The sequence below is a fragment of the Epinephelus lanceolatus genome, chromosome 19, assembly GCF_041903045.1.
Source record: "Epinephelus lanceolatus isolate andai-2023 chromosome 19, ASM4190304v1, whole genome shotgun sequence".
In the NCBI taxonomy this organism is placed as follows: domain Eukaryota; kingdom Metazoa; phylum Chordata; class Actinopteri; order Perciformes; family Serranidae; genus Epinephelus; species Epinephelus lanceolatus.
In genome coordinates this window covers 32,080,565-32,099,994 of record NC_135752.1, presented here as the reverse complement: position 1 = coordinate 32,099,994, position 19,430 = coordinate 32,080,565, and the positions used below count along the sequence as shown (strand labels likewise).

Below are 19,430 nucleotides of genomic sequence, written 5' to 3'. Positions count from 1 at the left end.
TATCCAAAAATTCACCATCGGCCGAAACTTAAATTACATGAAGGTATCACTAAGCTATATGTGACATTAGTATAGCGTATTTTTTGCTCTTTATTTGGTTGGAAACATAGCCTACTTAATCACTGATGAGGTCTACCTGACCGAAATGTGGCATTTATAATAACAGGAGCCAACAAACTGTGTGTGGATTATTTTACTGATGAAAAATATTATCTGTTTTATCCTAGTTCTCATCACGTAGGTGTTTGATTATATCCCTGCAGCTCAAAATAATTACAGTGTAAAAGTAGCAGCACTGTCTGATGCGGACTAAAATAAACGTTGCATAAGTTCAAATCCTGCTAGAATTATTTGTTCACAATTATTTGTAAACGATCTCTCCGTTTGTTAGAAGCTCTGTTTTAAAACCAGTGGATAAAGAGCCATGGAACAGTGAAACGTTTCTACTGACCTCCAACAAAATATAGGGTACTCTTTTTTTTTTCTACCTGAGACTCCAGACTTTTGTCCATGGATATTTTTCTTTTTTTTCAGTGATCTGATTGGTCAGAGGTCGGGGTGTTGACAGGCTGTGATCCAATAAGTTCAGCTTGATCAGCATAAGTTACCACGTCGATTTATCCCAGTAAAACCCAGGGTTACCTTGCTAGCTCCAAATCTTGCTTCGTAGCACAGGCCTCTAGGGTTAGAACAGGTTGGTTATGTGGAAGCCTGCTGTTCACTTGAATTAGACACTGTGTTAAAGATATACTATGCAGGAGTTGGACATTAAGCACACCAAGCTTCAGACAGCCGAGGACCAGAACAGGCAGCTGTGAAGGCAGGTGTCAGATCTGTGCAGAGCACCAGAACAAAACATTGACAGTATGACAATAGCATCCAAAACACACAAGCGGTTTCTGTGACATGAGAAATACTTTGAAAATAAGTGAAGTTACACAACGACACTGGTTCTGTTTTCAACATGGATTTGTTCACCTTGTAGCATTATCTGGGAAAATAATAGTGTGTATCCCCAGGACGCATCAATAGTGACTTTAATGCATCCTTTCAGATTTTAAATCGTCAGTGAGGCAAGACACATACCTAGCAATATCGCTGGTTTGTGCCCAGACGCAACCCAAACACAGCAAAATAGGAAGGAAATATGAAAACTTTAAAATTTAAAAACTTAACATTGTTTTTTTTTTTTGGTAACGTTCCTGCGTAGTGCAGTATACCTTGAAAAAAATTGGTAAATTCACCAAAGCGACGATGCGATCCAACAACTCCTTTTCATGAGTAATTGAGCATGTGCAGAGCTCTGTCAAAGGACCGAGATTTGGCTAAATCCGGGAAGTCTGTTGTGTCTGGTACTAATAAAGCCTGCTCCATCCCCAATCTTGACCCACAGTACACAACAAACAGCAGCAAGGGCTTTCAATTAGCAAACATGCTTGTTCCAAAGATGTAGACAGAGTCACTTTGATTGAATAAAGGGGGAAGAAGGACTTCTATTTTAGAAGAAGACATTTTGCAAGTAGACTTCTTATAGGATGCTGTTTGCTCAGAGCTGTTTTTGAACTCCACTGTTTTATTTAATAGTGGGGATGACGAAGTTGTCTAAATCTGGTCCAAAGCTGTCCTCTGTCTGTGGATATTATAAAAAATATTGTAGATAGTGACAAGTGATGTTTTTAATAATCCAAACATCTCCAGTCAAATGCTAGCTGCATTCAGTTCTTTTTTGCACTGTGGGTCTGACTAGACGCCCGATTGTCAAACCTTCTGTTGCTGAAATCTCTGGAGTCTCTGTCCTTGGCAAGTGGTCAGTTCAATGCAGCGGCTAACATGCAGCACCACAAGCTAACAGTGACACCCAACAGCTCAACTCTGACATTAGTAGCACCGTAGCAACATTTGCTATGTAATGCTAACAGTTAGCCCTGTTGCGGTGTGTGTGCCGCCACAGGGACTCTGGGGCAGTCGTGGCTCAGATTAGCAGTTCGATCACCAAGTATCCTTGAGCAAGATACTGAACCCCAAACTGCTCCCGGTGGCTGTTCCATCGGCGCGTGAGTGTGTTAAAAACTGAGTAGCAGGTGGCACCTTGTATGGTAGACCTCAGCCCCCAGTGTATGAATGTGTGTGACTGGGTGAATGTGACTCGTAGTGTAAAAAGCACTTTGAGTGGTTGGAAGACTAGAAAGGCGCTGTACAAGTTCAGGCGCATTTACATCTGTTCCTGGGACAGAGCTCACACTCCTGCAGCAGTAGCTACAATCCCTACAGCCTGTGGTGGTGAAGCCAAGCGCAGTGTATTTGACCGAGGAGCAGTTCAGCAAGCCAATTATCCACCAAAACATTTTAAGTATGGCTATACCACACACCACTCCATTTATGTTATGGGTGTCGAATAAAGTACTCTACTGGTATAAAACCCCGTTTCCACCAAACACTCTCAGTATGGTACGTTTGGAACCAAAAGTGACCCTTCAGAAATGGTACCAAGTCAAGTAGCGTTTCCACCGCAAACAGTGCTCTTAAATGTGGGCGGGGTTGTTGTCACTCACTGCTCTGTCCAGCACTCACTGTATTTCCTCATTATCAGTGACACAGAAGGAAGTCTGCACCGAGTTTATCGTCCACAGAACGAGGCTGCACGCCGACATTTTCAGAACAAAATAAAACAGGCTGCAGTGAGAGTCTCTCTCCATGGGATATTTAAAAATAGTGGGTTTGTGCATTTAGTCCTTCTCAGGCAAGCTCAGGGGTTTAGTGTTGCCGGAGCCTGACACCACGTGACCCTTTTCTTTTCTCCGAGTGAGGATTGCCACATAAACAGTTCACATAACCTGGCCAAAATTATGATTGAAGATCCACTCATTACTAAAAGTGTATGTCATATAAAGACTAAATTAATGGTCAGAGTTGTCATTTGGAATATTTAAGGTGTGTTGATTGATTCACGTCTTCACCTCATGCATTGAGTAACATTACAGGTTAACATTCCAACGTAAAAGTCGCCGACAGCTGCTGCAAGAGGCAGCAAAACATCCTGTGGTTTGAACAGTGGTTACATGGGCCTAAAATCCACCCACAACTCAGCCCTGAGCAGAGTGACCGTCCTCTATTGACCAATCAAACTGCAGTGTTCACAGCTCCACGTTCTGGTACCAGATCTGTGTGCTAGGTACCCCAATAGAAGGGTGACCAAAAATGGGGACGGTATGGAACGGTTCCATTGGTACCATCCACAACTTTTCGTAGTGGAAACAGGAAAAAAGCGTACCGAACTGATCTGTACCGTACTGCTTGGAGGAAATAGGGCTTAAGTATCACTTTAAGGTTTAAAAAAAAAAAAAAAAAAGTGGAATTTTGTTGCTTGTCAATATTTCAGTAAAATGCATTTACATTATGGGATGAGAGACAAATTCAACACAGTTCCATCTCCTGTTTGACTTCTATTTCATTTTCAAAAGTTTCAGTTGTGCTGGAAATCAGTCAACAGACAGGACTGCCAGAGCAACCTGCTGTGAAAGACAGAGCATGCTGCAATTCCTCGGTATGAACCAGCCTTCCCCAGGAGAGCTGTTGTCTGCAGACAAGGTGGTGCAGAGGATATGAGGCTGTGTTTTGTAAATTGGCTGAAACCACAAAGAATTTGGGGCTTCAATGACAGCAACCCTTTAATACCAAAATGACTCCCTTTCAGAATCTTCATTGCTTAACAATGGGGCAGCAGTATAATGCCTCAAAAGACTATATTCCTACTACAAAGTTTACACATTCATTTATTCAATTGGTACCCTTCCGCCTGTGTCTCCCTCTTTCTCCCTTTCCCTCCCCCTTGTACTCCTCTCTGTGGATTCACGTTGTGATCTTAACATTATAAATGGGTTCTCTGGCAGCGCTTAGATTAGATTTGTTTCTATGAGATTCATTCCAGCCCTAACTCTGGTCTCGGTGCTCATGTGGCTTGTTTTCTTGATGAATGCCCCCTGCCCTGTCAACAGTCATTTGCAAGATCTCTTCTCATAAACTCGTCCACAGAGGGAGGCCAAAATCCTCCCTACTGAATCCATACTGCGCTCCCTCTGCAAGCCTCCAACCTTCACTAAGGTCACTCAAGCATTCACAAACAAAATATACATGTCTGCATTCTAAATAATTACCATATAATTAAGATTACAAAAATGTTCTATCTCACGGGACAGCTGGCTTGTAGCTTCCGGGGTTTCCATGTATAAAGTCAGCGAGGGTGATTGGGTTTTGATTGATATGTTTGCTCTTTTCCTAGGGGAGCAGAAAGAGGAGTATTTAATGCCTATTGCTTCATACAGAGTGAAGTATTGATTGTCCGGGCCTCCATCTTGCCTTTGTCACACACCCTTAGGCCTGACAGCTCCCAGTGCTTGAATAAAATGTCATTATTTCTCCGTCAGCGGGGTTCATTTTCAAATCTGATGGTAGCATTTGGTCTGGTTTGTTCGGAGCTGTATGATCACGCTTAAAGGATAAAACTGGTGCTGTTTTGTCTTTTTTATTATTATCAGCAGATCCCCTATAGAGACCAAAACCAACAATGAATTTATCCTGCTAACAAGTACTGCTTGTGTGACCACAGCTTGAGATAACTTCTGTGGCAGGGAACTCCACGGTTATCCAAAAGCTATTAAAAAGACATTACAGAGCCATACTGTTGCATTGGGTGACATAGGCTTTTATTAGGATGAACACGGCCAGCGTAGTTTATTCTGTGATTGCAGTTTCGGCCTCTATAGGGCACCACAGTGGAGGGCGTCACTGAGCATGCTCGGGGGCAGAGCTCTGTGTTTACATAGCTGAGAGAAAATAAAAAAGGAGTGTGTGCTTGTTTTGTTATGTGTGGAGCATTTAAGAGCACAGGGCTAGACTTTGATTATGGCTCTCATCCAACAATTAGTGAAGATCTCTAGTTGTAGGCTATCTAAGTGGGACTAATTTGCAAAGCATTTTGGGTAAATTAACTCTTTTTAAACTAACTGAGCAACAGCTTCGAGCGGTTAAGCTGCTCACTACAGCAGAGCACTTTTGTTCGATGGCCCTGAGAGGTCAACGCAAATTAAGAAAACACATGCAAGTACACAACACAAGTAAATACATCTCCACCAACTTGATGGCATGTGCAGCATTTAGAAGAAGTGCTGTAAGAAGCTCACAACACAACTGAAACAATTTCTAGGAGACACTTAAACCTGATGCACACAGCTCAGACATGCTTGCAAGCTCCCAGAAAGGGTGCTGGACCTTGTGGCCAATTGGACATAGTGGCCAAACCATGTAACTACAGCGTCCTGTTCTGTCACATGATGCCTTGTTACACTCGAGACCCTGCGTCCTCAAATGAGGACATCACATTTTAGGTTTACTGCACCTTATACTTCATTCTACTTCACTTAGACCTGTTGTCCTCATTCGTGGATACTTTTTTGTGCCATCTAGTGGTAGTAAGAGCACAATACACTAATCCATGTACAAACAAGATGGCAGCCATCTCTGCTAAGTCAGTCTGGCAACAAACTTGACCAATTTTAGCAACAGTAATGCTAAGACACTGTTAATTAGGAAGTACGTGTTTGAGGACATTGGGATTTTATCGTTGTCTTGTTTGAGGACATTGAGACTTAAGTATCATTGAGAATGTTTAGTTTTCTATGCTTAACTAGTTCTACTGATCCCAAAAAGCTAGGAACATTTTAAAATGCGTACCAAAGAAAAGTTCGGGTCTCAGGAGGCTCTTAAGTCATTTCATCACCATTCAAGTAGGCAGAGGGCTAAACCAGAAGTTAGCCATTTGGCAGGCGAAGTCTCTAGTGTCTCTAAACCTGAGTAATGTTACACCCAGGATGCCGACATTTTTGGCTTCAAGAGTCACTGAGAAACATTCATAGTGATTAATGAGGAATGGAGTCTGCTCTCTGTCATTGTTCATCACATGATTCAGATATGATCATAGTGAGCTAAATGCTAACGCAAGGTTAACAGCAGATATCTGCAGTAATCTCTGAATCATGTGATCACAGTGTAAAAATAAGCCACAAAAAATAATTTAAGCTAATGTTCCAACATTATTGACGGATAGCCAAATTCAGTAACTTAAAAATCCACAATTACCAACAAGCAGCGCTGCAAGTTTCCGCTGTTGGCATCACTTTTTAGTGTCCCCACAGTTTCCATCTTTACCTTTTTTCTGTTAGTACCTACATCCACTTAACCTGTTATGACAGTTTATCCGCACTGCAAAACTTGCAACAATATGAGTTAATCAACCACAGCAAAATGACCCGACCCACTAACCACCAACTTCATGCTTTAAAATAGCACAGCTGTCATGACTGAGGACTGAGACAAGAACAGAGACAAGGACTGAGAGGGAAGAGAAGGTAGAGTACTGCTTGCAGTGTTTCTGTATATTATTAATAACTTAGATCTACTCGTATTGCTGCTTTGTCACATTTTTAGCTGCCTGCCCAAACCCAGGATATGTTCTAATAAGGATACCCAAAACCCGCCAAGGACCTACGAGTTATGGCTAACCCACTTATTTATCATGGTCTGCTCATGTGTATAGTAGTATATTGTATAGGGGTTGCGGAAAAAATTCAGTACAGCATAGTATAGCAATATTTTCGTATGGCAATATCCTATCATCACACAGTGCCAAGTACTGATTTTTTTTATTATATAAATGTACTTTTAAGTAGCCTACTAGAATAATATCATCATTTGCTTTTTCAATCCACTAGATACATTTTGCTGCTGCAAAAAAAAATGTCTGAAGTGAGGTAAACAGACTAAAAACTTTATCTTATAAGATAGAACAGATGTTGACAAAGTTTTCCTTTAAGGACATAATTTACAGTTGAAAAGGGGTAATAAATCGCAATGTATTGCAATATATTGTATCGCGATAATATTGTATCGTGATACTGTATTGTGGATCCTGTGGTGATTTCCACCCCTAATATTGCCCTTTGTTTAAATATTCATTTTAAATTTGTAATCCTGTTTATAATAATATGATAATCCCCCTTTTTCTAAATGTATTGATAATCTGACCTTGGTTTTTTTTTTCTGTAACTTTTAGCAAATACAGTTATCTTTTGTTCTGTATGTGTCCTTGTTATGTAACACCGTTTCATGTACTCCGTTACTCCCTGAGCCTATCTAAATATATTCAGTGATAAAGGCCTGGTTAAACATATTGTTAGGCTTATATCTGGCCTTTTTAGGTTTGCACATCACTGGTAAATTCTTCATTATATTAAATAGGTCTACTTTTGCACTGGTGTCTGGGCTATTTAAACAAGTTACAGCTTCAAGCTCCCAACCTTTATGCACTTTGATGATGAGTGAAGAAATAGCAGGGAAACCAAATTGATTTCAAGCGGTCACTAAGACTTTCTCTAAAACTCTTCTTTCATTCTCAACAATGTCAGCAAACCAGAAATTGAGCCATGTTTTCATCTTGACAGTTGTGAGCAGGTGTGAATAATTATCAGTTGTTGGCAAGTGACATTGATTGTTCCAACAGAAACACGGCTCTAGCTCTGAGGATGGTGTGGCGAACAAAGTTAGACCATTCTTATGATTTTCAACAGATTAGCAAAAGAACGTTGATGGGTTTAACTATTTAAATAATTTTCTTTGTTATCTTGACTGGTCTTTGTCCTATCATATTATATTTTAAGGGGTGTTTTAATAGGAGACAACTGCTCTGCTTTCACACCATCAAATAAGTATCAAGTAAGCTTTGAGATTATTGGTGCGACAAACTTATGACAGTTACAAGCAAGGACAAAGGAAGGGAAGTGGGAAATGAAGGAAGAAAAGAATTGACAAGGACTACAAAAGCTCTCAGACAGTTGTGTAAAGAAAAAAAAGGGTCTCTTTCTAGCACCATGGCAACTAGCAGACAATGTCATTACATCTTGCTCAAACACAAATCCAATGTACACAACAAAGAGGCAATTCTATGGTCTGCCTGCTTTAATGTTCCCCCATGACAGATAAAGAATTCAAACCTTAAGGTGAGAAATGGCATCTTTGATGAACCACACGGGGGTAAAATGATAGCCTGTTTCAGTGCTCTGAAAGATAAGCATGTGTTTGTGGCCACGGATGTGTGATTCAATCAAAGTCACGGAGCATAACACATCTAGAGAATGACAATGTGTTTTTAATTTCATAGCGAAGCCTGTTCAGTGTGAGGTAGCCTGGTGCGAGGATTCGCTGGTGGGGGGAAATGATGGGTATTAACACAGGAGCACGAGTTACATAAGCCAATCTGGCTCTGACTGACACTTTTTATTGAACTTGTGCTGCTGTGACAGTGGTCAACAATTGTCACAATTACAGCTGTCAATGTGCAAATTAGCGAGTTATTACATAAAAGACGGCAAAAGTGCGGGAAGACTGAACTAACTTCTTGACTCACTGGTAACTGCTATTAAGTTTTAGTTCTACTCCATTGTGCTAATGAATTGGTTGCATCACTGCTGTGAGTAAGACCAGCGTCATTCCATCTTAAACAGGTACTCAAACTGTGTTTTTTTTCTTTGTTTCTTTGAAACTGCATGGAGTTGACACTGACAATGACCAGTGCAATCACTCCTGCGAAACCTTATTTTATTCTGTGACCTTTTCTGCTGTTAACTGTCCATATTCCTTCAGAACGCAGTGCATAAACACATCTTTACAGTAATCTGTCCTACCTGATGAGAAGAATGGACACATGCAGGTCATCATGTATGAATAAGTATGACGGATGCTCCTGATTGTAATTAGAGGGTGTTTAGTACAAATGGCTCTTTAGTGGTCATTAGATTTACAGGTCACGAACACACGATGAAACACAGGTGATAAAATAAAGCAGCTTCACTCAGCATCTCCATCAAGGTGAGATCATAGCGACTGTGATGTTGCCTTTTAACCTATCGGGGGAAAAAATATGTAAAAATATGTTTGGAATATCATTTGATGTTTCTTGCTGCTTTGTGATCATTTTGAGTGACATCCAGGGGCTGTAAACCTCTCCCGAATTCAAATAAGAGGACACAGTAGGTGTTCTGGGAAAGTGTAAAAGGCAAACATCATATCTTCATGTGCAAGAAACCAAATCACAATAACTTAATAATGACAAACTTTATTTTTATGGCGCCTTTCATACAAGAAATGCAGCACAAAATGCTTTACAATAAGGGCAGTATAAGCGATAAGTGCTTCACGTGAAAATGCAATATTGTAAAACTATAAATCATAAAATCAAGTGAGATTTTAAATGAGTTGCAGCGGCGTGAAGCGTGAATAGAAAGTAAAACCTTAAAAAGAGAGTTTCAGAACTGTCTCAGTAAAGTCACAGCTAGTTAAAGGCTAAAGTGAACAAATATGTTTTTAGTTTTCTTTTAAAAAATATTTAGCGAGCTAAATAGCTATATCTTATTTCCAGATAGAAAACTCCCTCATCACGTGCATAAAATGAAAAAGCACTGAGCAAATTCTGCCTCAGCTGGTTAGTTTGTAGCCACTTAAAAAAAAGTAAACTACATAAAGGTTCATACGGGACTAACAGGTCTGAAATGTAGTCTGGAGCCAGACCATGAAGAGCCTAAGAGTAATTAATAAGATTTTAAAATCACAAATGACACGAATAAAGGCTGTTGCAATAATCAAGACGTGAAGAGATAAGAGCATGTATTACAGTTTCTGTATCTCTCAGAGTTCAAATAGATTTTATTCTAGCAATGTTTCTGAGGTGATTAAAGCATGATTGGACAAGTTTAGTGACATGTTATTTAAAACATAAATTACTATCAAATATGACACCGAGATTTCTTGCAACAGGCTTTATGTGTTTTGACAGGTGACCAATAGATGGCAGTTTTTGTTTTGTGATATGCTGTGACCCAATTACAAGACAGTCCTGTGGAGAGCTCAGCATGCTGAGGTCAGTTGGTTTAAGAGGGAGGTACAGCTGAGTGTCATCTGCATAACAGTGGAAAGAAACACCATGTCGACGGATGACATCACCCAAGGGGAGCATGTATAATGAAAACAGAATAGGACGAATCTCAAATCTCAACCACAAGACTCTACTGACAAAAACAATAATTCTAATGAGCAGAATAGAGGAGTTGCTGCTCTGACATTGCCTCGATTGGTTTAAAGTGTAAGCTACTGTAAAGGTAATATTCTAAATATAGCAGACAATTAAAATCATACTGATTGCTTTTAAGTGGCTAAAGTATGTTTTGCTGCAATCCATTCCCACATTGCTTAGTTGTTTAACAATATACAGTATGTCTTCAAAAGTTAAAGTTATGGCTTAAAATTACATTAATTACCAAGTTGGCTAAATTCACATCTCCGCATTTAAATTTAATTGCCTGTTGTCGACCTGGAAGTGACCATTGTTGTTAGCGTGAAGTCACGGTAGTTCAGTCAATTACATTTTGTTTTTGAATAAGTAACCAGTGCAATGGAAGAATAAAATCAGCGTCAAACTTATTTGACAATTCCAAGTTGAAGATTTTCCCAAATTAAGAGCAGTCTTCATCAAATAAAGTATCTCCCTGTATCAGGTCACAAAGGAGCTGCACCAGTTTCAAACAACGGACCACTAACAGTGATTTTCAAAGTCCATAAAAAGCCTTTTTAAACCATTTCTAATAGTAATTATAATATAAATATTATGATTCAGTATCTTTTTATACACTCTCTTAAATGCTTCCTGTCATAATTCATGGTTCCTTAAGCAGAAAAAATATCAACACATGTTGAGATGTGTCTCGAAGGCAAAACACAAAATATAATAATCAGTGTAATTGCTCTTTCTTTTCCATAATCCTCTTGAGATGGTAATTTGAAGGGGGGGGGGGGGAGGCGGGGGGGGGGGGGGGGGGGGGGGGGGAGGGATACAATGTTCCATTTAGTAAAGTCAGTTTCTAATCAATGCTATTTTCAAAAGCATGTAATTAGTCCCTCAGCAAGTTAAAAGGCAGTCAGGGTTCATTTTCCAAACAGTCTAAAGATGTCTTCTAAAAAAAAAGACTACGACCAAGGTAATGTGTTGTGATCAGCATTGTTCACTATTTATTAATAATGAAACTGTGATATTACGCTGTTATTAATTCCATAACGATAAGCTGAGCATGTGATAAGTGGCATTCATAGGTGGACCCATCTGTTGATATAAAGCAAACCAAAAGGAAGCTGTTAGTTTAACCTGGAGACGTATTGATATACTATGTTGGGATTTCTGGACAATGCATGAAAACTATGTTCTCTTTCCCATTTTTTTTACCTTGAGCCAGCGCTAGTCTCCATCTTGTTTGAGTATTACAAAATATTTTCGTTGGTAAATATTTCAGTATTTGCAGACCAATTCTCCCACATACAAAAGCCATACGTTTTGATTAAAAAAGAAATCTATCTGTTTTGTTAGACACATGTAAGGCGGGTGACTTAAAAGACAAGCTAAAACAGGTCCAGTGTAAGACAGTCTGTAGTGCTGCGTTCAAACCAACCAATACTGCTTCAAACATTACAGTCCCATTCATTTCAATGAGTGAGAACCACTATGTTGGCATTGGGGGTGTTTACAGAAAGGGCTCCAACAGAAAAAATACAACATCACCCAACAAGTTCTACTACAGTTTAATGCAACATGAACTAGCGGCAACCTTCAGGGCTGATAAAATGAAGCCAATTCTGACGTGCCAAAGCTACAGAATCATAGATGGCCACTTGAGGCTAGCTCCAAAAGCGAATTTATCCCAATAGACTCCCGTGTTAAAATGCTGAACTTTACAGCAAAAGTAAACATCTTTTCAGCCTGGTACAAAATAACTGTTTGGGTCTCTTTAGCTAACTCCCTGTTCATGACATCTGTACAGGGTTGAATTTTTATACAACTCATCTGTTTATATTTTATTAAGGCTTAAAGTTATGCATAATTATGGGAAGACTGTCAAGCAGGCTGTCCGTGGGCCTATAGCCTTTTTTACACAGAGATCGCCCTACAGGGCCACTACGATATCCTGTCTTTATGCCACCTTTGCATTTCTACACAGACCAAACCAAACAATGACAGCTTTATTCAATGCACGAGTTTAGATAGCATGCTGACATCATGGAAGCAAAAGAGGCGTGACAGGCATGATATGAAACACAAAAATCCTCTACCGTGACCTATAGCATATGCCTTGGCAGTGCTTTATAAACAATAACAATGGCATAACATGACAATAATAATTATTTATGTATCCCTGTTATATGGTGACTGATCTTGTCCACTGCTTGGAGGGTAAGGAGCCCCCAGACCTCATTGTTTTCCCAATTTGCAGACATTTTCAGCCAAAGTTCTTCTTTTTTGGGTTAGATGCTAACTGCTATCAGCTACTTTAAATCTTCCACTGCAAAACATGTCATTGAAATGTAACACCTGTGCCACCCATGATCCCAGCCAGCTGATGAGAGGTGAGACAACTCTTTCCCCCCATTATGCAATTGTACCTTTTATACAGAACAGTAAGGTGGAATCACATCATGAAAATTCCAACCTTGAAGAGGCAGTGCAAAAGGGCCTTATGACTCAGATCAACCCCTCACTCCTCCACAGCTCCACCTTCTTATCCAAATTTGGTCATTTCTGCCTCAAAAAAACAAGATGGCATCGGCAAAAATGCCGAATTCAAGGCTTCAGTACCGGAGTTCACGAACCCATGGGTGACGTCATGGTAGCTACATCCATTTTTTTTTTTTTTTTTTTTTAAGATATTTTTTGGCGCTTTTTATCCTTTAATATATAGGACAGACAAGCGTGAAGGGGGAAGAGAGAGAGGGAGTGACATGCAGCAAAGGGCCACAGGCTGGAGTCGAACCCGGGCAGCTGCGGCAACAGCCTTGTACATGGGGCGCCTGCTCTGCCACTAAGCCACCAGCGCCCCGCTACATCCATTATTTAATACGATCAATGAACCTGAGCCACAAAACCCACTGTGTTGGCCAATCACAGATGTGCAAATGAACTTTCCAAAACCTTGAATGTGATAACATTGTGCTAATTGTAACGTTCACCTTGCAGCTGCCAAGATACAGAAAATGTATGTTGCTAAGATAACCACAGATGTAAAATCCTAATATTCTATATAGCACCATAAACCACTGTATGTAGTTGTCTAATAAACCTTTAAACTTATAGATGTTTTATTCAGACTGGCCTTCTTAGGTTCAGTTTCATTTTCTCACCAGTATCTGTACCAACATGCTATACAGCCCCCGCGCAGCCCCTGGTGGTCTGAAAGCAACCTAAGAGATTTTGACAAAGGTCATTTTCTCCACTCCAGCAGTCTCAGCTCCTCTTTGCCTCTCCCCACAGTCATGATTGTATTCCAGTCACTTTGTTGCTGTTTGCTTCTGTCGGTGAAGTCTTGCCATTAACCACAGAACAGCACAGGACTGCACTGGTGCCTCTAAGTGTCTTTATTAGTTTGCTCAAATAAGAAGCGAGGCCAGGGAGGTCACCTATCAACACGGCAGACCAAGATAGTAACGCTGGGGTGAAACCCTTAGAGAGTGAAGAAATCAAGGTCTAATATGGTAGCAGTGTCCCCAGGCCAAAGCCATCTGGCAGCCAGAGAGTGATAGGTTTGCTAAGGCAATCATACATCACTTTTCACCTGTATCAAACCAATTGGCTGGCCTTCTATGGACAGCTGCTCCCTTGCACACTGTTTGACACATTGATGGATAATGGATAGACAAAGCCTCCATATGGCAGATACGGAGCAGATTTAGACCATATAATCTGAAATCCTTTTTCAACCCCTCACCAAATGACTTGGGGAGCATGTCACATACACAGGATAATCCATGCACAGACTAGTGAGAAGAAAGTAGCTAACATAATCCTTCAAATCCAGTTGCTAAATTTACTGCAACTATGACAATGCCAACTGTGAAGTGGGCTATTATTCTAATCACCTCCAACTTTGCTGCAGTACCAACTGATTGGTTGTAATGATAGCTAGTTTGTGATGATCGCTTAGTCCTTGTTTGACACCTGCATGCTGATAATGTTGCACTTAAGTTGTATGAGACTTTCTCAGCAGGCTGATTATGCCGTATGTACTGTCAACAGGGGCAGATGGCAAATTTAAGAGCAGAAAGGGGGAGGATTCCTGTTTTGTTTTTTTTTAGGAATTAACATGAGCTGTTTCTGTGCAGGTTTTGACTACCTTCCTATAGCTAGAAATCTTTTAATATTTCTGGAATGCCTGAAAAGTAATGACAAGGTCTTCTCGCTGTATTTTTGTCTCAGCCACCTCCTGAGAGAAATATCTGCCTCTAACTTCTAGACTTCCTTCATCAGCGAGTCACTAACTTTGTCTCTCTGCTGTTTAGTGCTGGACAGGTAGTGTATAGTGGGTATAAGTGAAAGCAGCTGTCATCTGCTACTGGAAATGTTGGCAGTGCTGGAAACTAAGTCCTTTCACTCGAGTACTAAACTTAAAGGTCTAGGGTGTAGGATTTAGTGGCATCTAATGGTGAGTTTGCAACATAGCCCTGTCTAGAGCCAGTGTTTGGTTTGTCTGTTCTGGGCTCCTGCAGAATAACATGGAAAAGAGGGTCCGCTCCATATGAAGACATAAACAGCTCATTTCTAAGGTAAGGAAAATTATAATCCCTCTCTGCCAATATGTCCCCTTAAAATTCTACACACTGGACTTTTAAATTGCAAGTACCTAAAAACTGTACGTAAGTATTTCCATTTTCTGTTTCTTTTTACCCCAGTACACCTCAAAGGTATATATCATACTTTTTACTAGTACTTTTTCTGACAGCTTTAGCAACAAGTAACTTTGCAGATTCAAATTCATAATGCAAAACATAATCAACAAATTAATTATGATGTGTTATTATAGATTAAGATAAGATGACTCCCTGGGGGGAATTCAAAAGCTACCCAGCAGTATATAAAGTAATTAAAATTAGCTCCAGCTTTACCAGCTGTAACATTGGAGTGATGTGCACATTAATGCATCAGTAATTATAATCCTTTAGTATAATAGATGTGATGCTGCAATGTGCTATTCTGCATAATGACTGCTTTTACTTTTGGTGCTTTTAGTATATTTTGATGCTAATACTTTAGTACCTCTACTGAAAGGTCTGATGTATATTCAGAGGGATATATTGGAAGAAATGGAATATATTATATTAAGTAGTTTTCTTTAGTGTATAACAACCTGAAAATAAGAATTATCGTGTTTGTGTTATCTTAGAATAAACCTTTTATATCTACATGGGGAGTGGGTCCTTGTCCATGCAGTCTGCCATGTTTCTACAGCAGCCCAGAATGCACAAACCACACACTGGCCCGATACAGGGCTTTTGGCATTTTTGCAGCAGCCACCGTAGTTAGCAGCCCCTTTATGATGAGCCCAACAGTGTTGAAAAACTAGTCCGTTTGTTTTGGAGAGAAAGAGACCTTTACAGACAATTCGGCTCTGGGTATGACCTTCCTGAATGTCTGCATTTTAAATCATCAGAGAAGAAAGATGAGCACATATTAGCAGGTGCTGTGCTAGCTGCCCATCTGCGACAAGCCGAACAGCATTGGAAAAACATTGATTTGTAACATGAAACTGTTTTATTCAGTGTTTTTTACCCATTTAATACCCTAGTCCATTTGTTTTGGAGATGAGGAGGCCTTAACAGATAATTCAGCTCCGGGTATAAACCTCCTGAATGTCTGGATCTTAAATTATCAGAGAAGAAAGATGAGCACACATTAGCAGGTGCTGGGCTAGCTGCCTATCTGGGACAAGCCGAACAGCATTGGAAAAACACTGATTTGTAACATGAAACTGCTTTATTCACTATTTTTACTGGTTTTAATCACCTGGTTCATTTGTTTTGGAGAGGAAGAGACCTTTACAGACTATTTGGCTCTGAGTATAAACCTTCTGAATGTCTGGATCTTAAATTATCAGAGAAGAAAGATGAGCACACATTAGCAGGTGCTGGGCTAGCGGCCCATCTGCTACAAGCCAAATAGCATAGGAAAAACACTGATTAGTAACATGAAACTGCTTTATCCACTGTTTTTACTAGTTTTAATCACCTGGTCCATTTGTTTTAGAGATGATGAGATCTTTATGGATAATTCAGCTCCCTGTATAAACCTCCTGAATGTCTTGATCTTAAGTTAGCAAAGAAAGATGAGCACACATTAGCAGGTGATGGGCCCATCTGCACCAAGCTGAATACCACTGGAAAAACACAGATTTGTAACGTGAATCTGCTTTATTCAGTGCTTTTAGCCATTTAATCCCCTAGTCCCTTTGTTTTGGAGAGAAAGAGATGTCTGCAAATAACTCAGCTCCCGCTAATAAACCCCCTGAAAAGCACAATCTGCAATCCTCACTACTAGATTCAACGAAATTCTTTCATCTTTTACTACTTTTACTTGTCTTTTTCATTGTGGTGTTACTATTTTTAGTTAAGTAAAAGATCTGAGTTCTTCCTCCAACACTGGGGGTTAGTGAGGGCATTGAAATTAAATCACACATTAAATGTTCTGTTAAACCAAAACGATGTCCTGACAGAGGTGGGCACTCAAATGATAATTCCCTGTGGGTTTGTTACTTCAGAGCAAACTCTTTTACATACATTACATGTAGTCACTAGATTCCAGTTTCTGAAAAAAAGAGCTTCAAAGCTTTATTTCTTCTTAACTGCATACAATTATCGAACAGTTCATTACATACTTTAGTCAGGCTGCAAAGACAGAAAAACATAAAGCAGTAAAAGCTGTGAGTTAAGAGTCAGTCGTGTAAAGTGGGTGGTCTCTCTTGACCTCCATACATAACAAAGCAAAGAGAAAGCCATACAGCATTTAATCACTTATGGGAATTGAGCTACAGATGGTCATCTTGCTTTTCTGCAGAACCTTTGATTTTCGGGATTTAATTTGTCTCATGAGCAAAATCATCCCCCAAACTGGTACCACATTCATTATATCATAACAGGTGTACACAAAAACAAATGGCTATAATTGTTTGCCCTTTCACAGAAGTGTTTTGCTGTTGTGGCGTTGCTGATGCAAAGTGAACGTCCTCACAAAAAATGAATTATTACAGAATGCTCACTGTGGTGTGTGAGCTATGAGTGTTGTGTCACTGAGGTGGGCTGTTTCTATTAACCCTTACCTGCACCATAAACAGGTCAACTCTCAAGGGAGGTGATTATTCTCTAGCCTGGTTAATGGTCCTTACTGACAGCACTTAATGAAAATTAATGACCAACTTTAGGACGGCGTGCACACAAACATGAAGGCTACTCCTTTCGTCAATGTGCATTTATTACTTAACTACCATTCATTGTGAGGGAAACAATGATTCCTGCTATAATGCAAAACATGCATCACTGGGAGGGGGATTCAGTTCCAGCTCTGGTTTTCAGTGTTTTGCATTTGAGTTTTGTCGATAGTGATGAACATGGCACTACCTCTGTTTCGGAGCGGCCCCTGTTTAATGTGCGGGAATAGAATATAGGGACATTTAGCACACTTCATTAGGTTTCCATTATATTTTGCTTTGGGTGATCGGCTGAAATGAGCGATCAGATTTGCCTATTTCTGTCAGTGATATACAGACAGCAAGATGACATGATTAAGGGGTCATTTGGTTAATTGCACAATACTGCCAGTATGTTGCATTCTTGGAAATGAAATAGGTGCCAGGGGCCACGGTAATCCATGCGAGTCACATCATGAAAAACAAGCTGAGCAAGTTATGATTGCTTTTAGCCTCTTGTTTTTTTCTGTCTGTATGCAAATGATTATTAATGCACACGGAGAGATGTGCATTAGTATGCATGCTGTCTACTATGAATCACACAGTGAATTGGGGAGGTGGCACAGAGGGGACGAGGGGGAGACAGGGCGAGGGGTACTGTACACATTTATCACACATTTTCACAGTGACTGGTTTGATTTTGGTAAACAATCAAGCGCACCACCTGGGCAAAGGGCACAGAGGTTGCAGGCGCATGATTGTGTGACATTCGCAATGTAATCAAAAGGCATTAATAATGCAATTAAATTGAATTCCCATGTAAGCCTGAGGATAAAGTGGTTCAAGGCAGGGGCACAGACACGTATGCCAGCCCACCGCTCGCTGCATCATCATCTGTATGAAACCAGCCCTCTGCTGCTCTCCCCTCTGTCTCGTGCATTCCAGCCCCCTTTAATCTCCGTCGTTCACACACTTTGCCCTTCTGTCCGACCTCCAACCCCTTATTCCCATTTCATCCCTGTGACACCCCGTTCTTTCCATTCCTCTCATTCTCTCCCCAGCCTGAGCCAACGCTGTGGCAAGACTGCCATCTCTGGACGTGACATAATTTTCCCTTTGCCGTCGTCTTCCCATGTGTCTGACGATGGAGTCCTCCCGTATCCCCCGGAGTGTCTTCAAAATCAGCCAGCCAACAGTGTAATGAAGTAAGACTGCCATCTACTGCCTGCTGGGATTCTACCTCTGTCTCACTGTCATGCCCTTCTGCGTCAAAGACAGAGCAACATTGCCATCTGCTGTGGCTGCAGAATCAATTAACCAGTTAATTTCAGCTTCTTCTTGTGTTGCTTCAGTTGCTGTCTAACTATTTTTGCTGTCATTTTCCTTCTGTATGTGACAGGAGACTAAAAGATTTAGATCTTGTGGTTTAATGTGATTTGTATTTGTCATTATCTATTTCTGAAGACAACCAGCTGAGGGGGAAACAAAAACCTTAGTAACAACAGCTCTGATATAGTCATTATGGTCTGTGTCTGACCTCGGTCCTCTGTTGTAATTTATTGTCATCATCAAACAGTGCAAAACTCTCTTGATGTCAGCATCCATTTGTGCCAGACGGAGCAGAATAGACGGAGTAAATGCTGTCTCTGGCTCGACGTGGCGCTGTGAGATGATGGAGAATACATTGACATCAAACCCAAAACCCATCAATCAATTTTTTGTATTGTTTATTGCAGATAAATGAGGTTTTAGGTGCATAATCAACTAGCTGGTCTCGCCATTTGTGCTCCAAGATGATTTCACAGTGCATGCCAATCAATACTACAATAAATCCTCCAGAATATTGTGCGCCATTAATAAATGTCAAATACACACCCATCCTCTGTATCTCAGCTTGAATTTTTGGATATTTCTTCTGTCTGACAGTTGTTGTGTTCGCCAGAGAAACTTTTCAGCCGGGCCTTTTTGATGCATTACTATGATCCAGAAGTTTTCACTGTGTTATTCATCTTCTATCACAATGATAAACTGCAGTTTACACTGCTGTAGCTACAAGTGAAGGCAAAGCTCCGAGGTCACCCGGCACAATATACCAACAAAGCGACTGTG

At 40.3% G+C, this 19,430-nt stretch overlaps 1 long non-coding RNA gene across 1 annotated transcript in view; it reads left to right on the top strand.

Annotated features, from left to right (window-relative positions):
- The window catches only part of LOC144458801 (uncharacterized), a 43,316-nt gene extending 24,162 nt beyond the window's left edge, over window positions 1–19,154 (top strand). The window contains exon 3 of the long non-coding RNA XR_013488179.1: window positions 18,383–19,154. This is a non-coding gene — a long non-coding RNA (uncharacterized LOC144458801). The remainder of the gene's footprint in view (window positions 1–18,382) is intronic.
- Window positions 19,155–19,430: the final 276 nt, after the last annotated feature.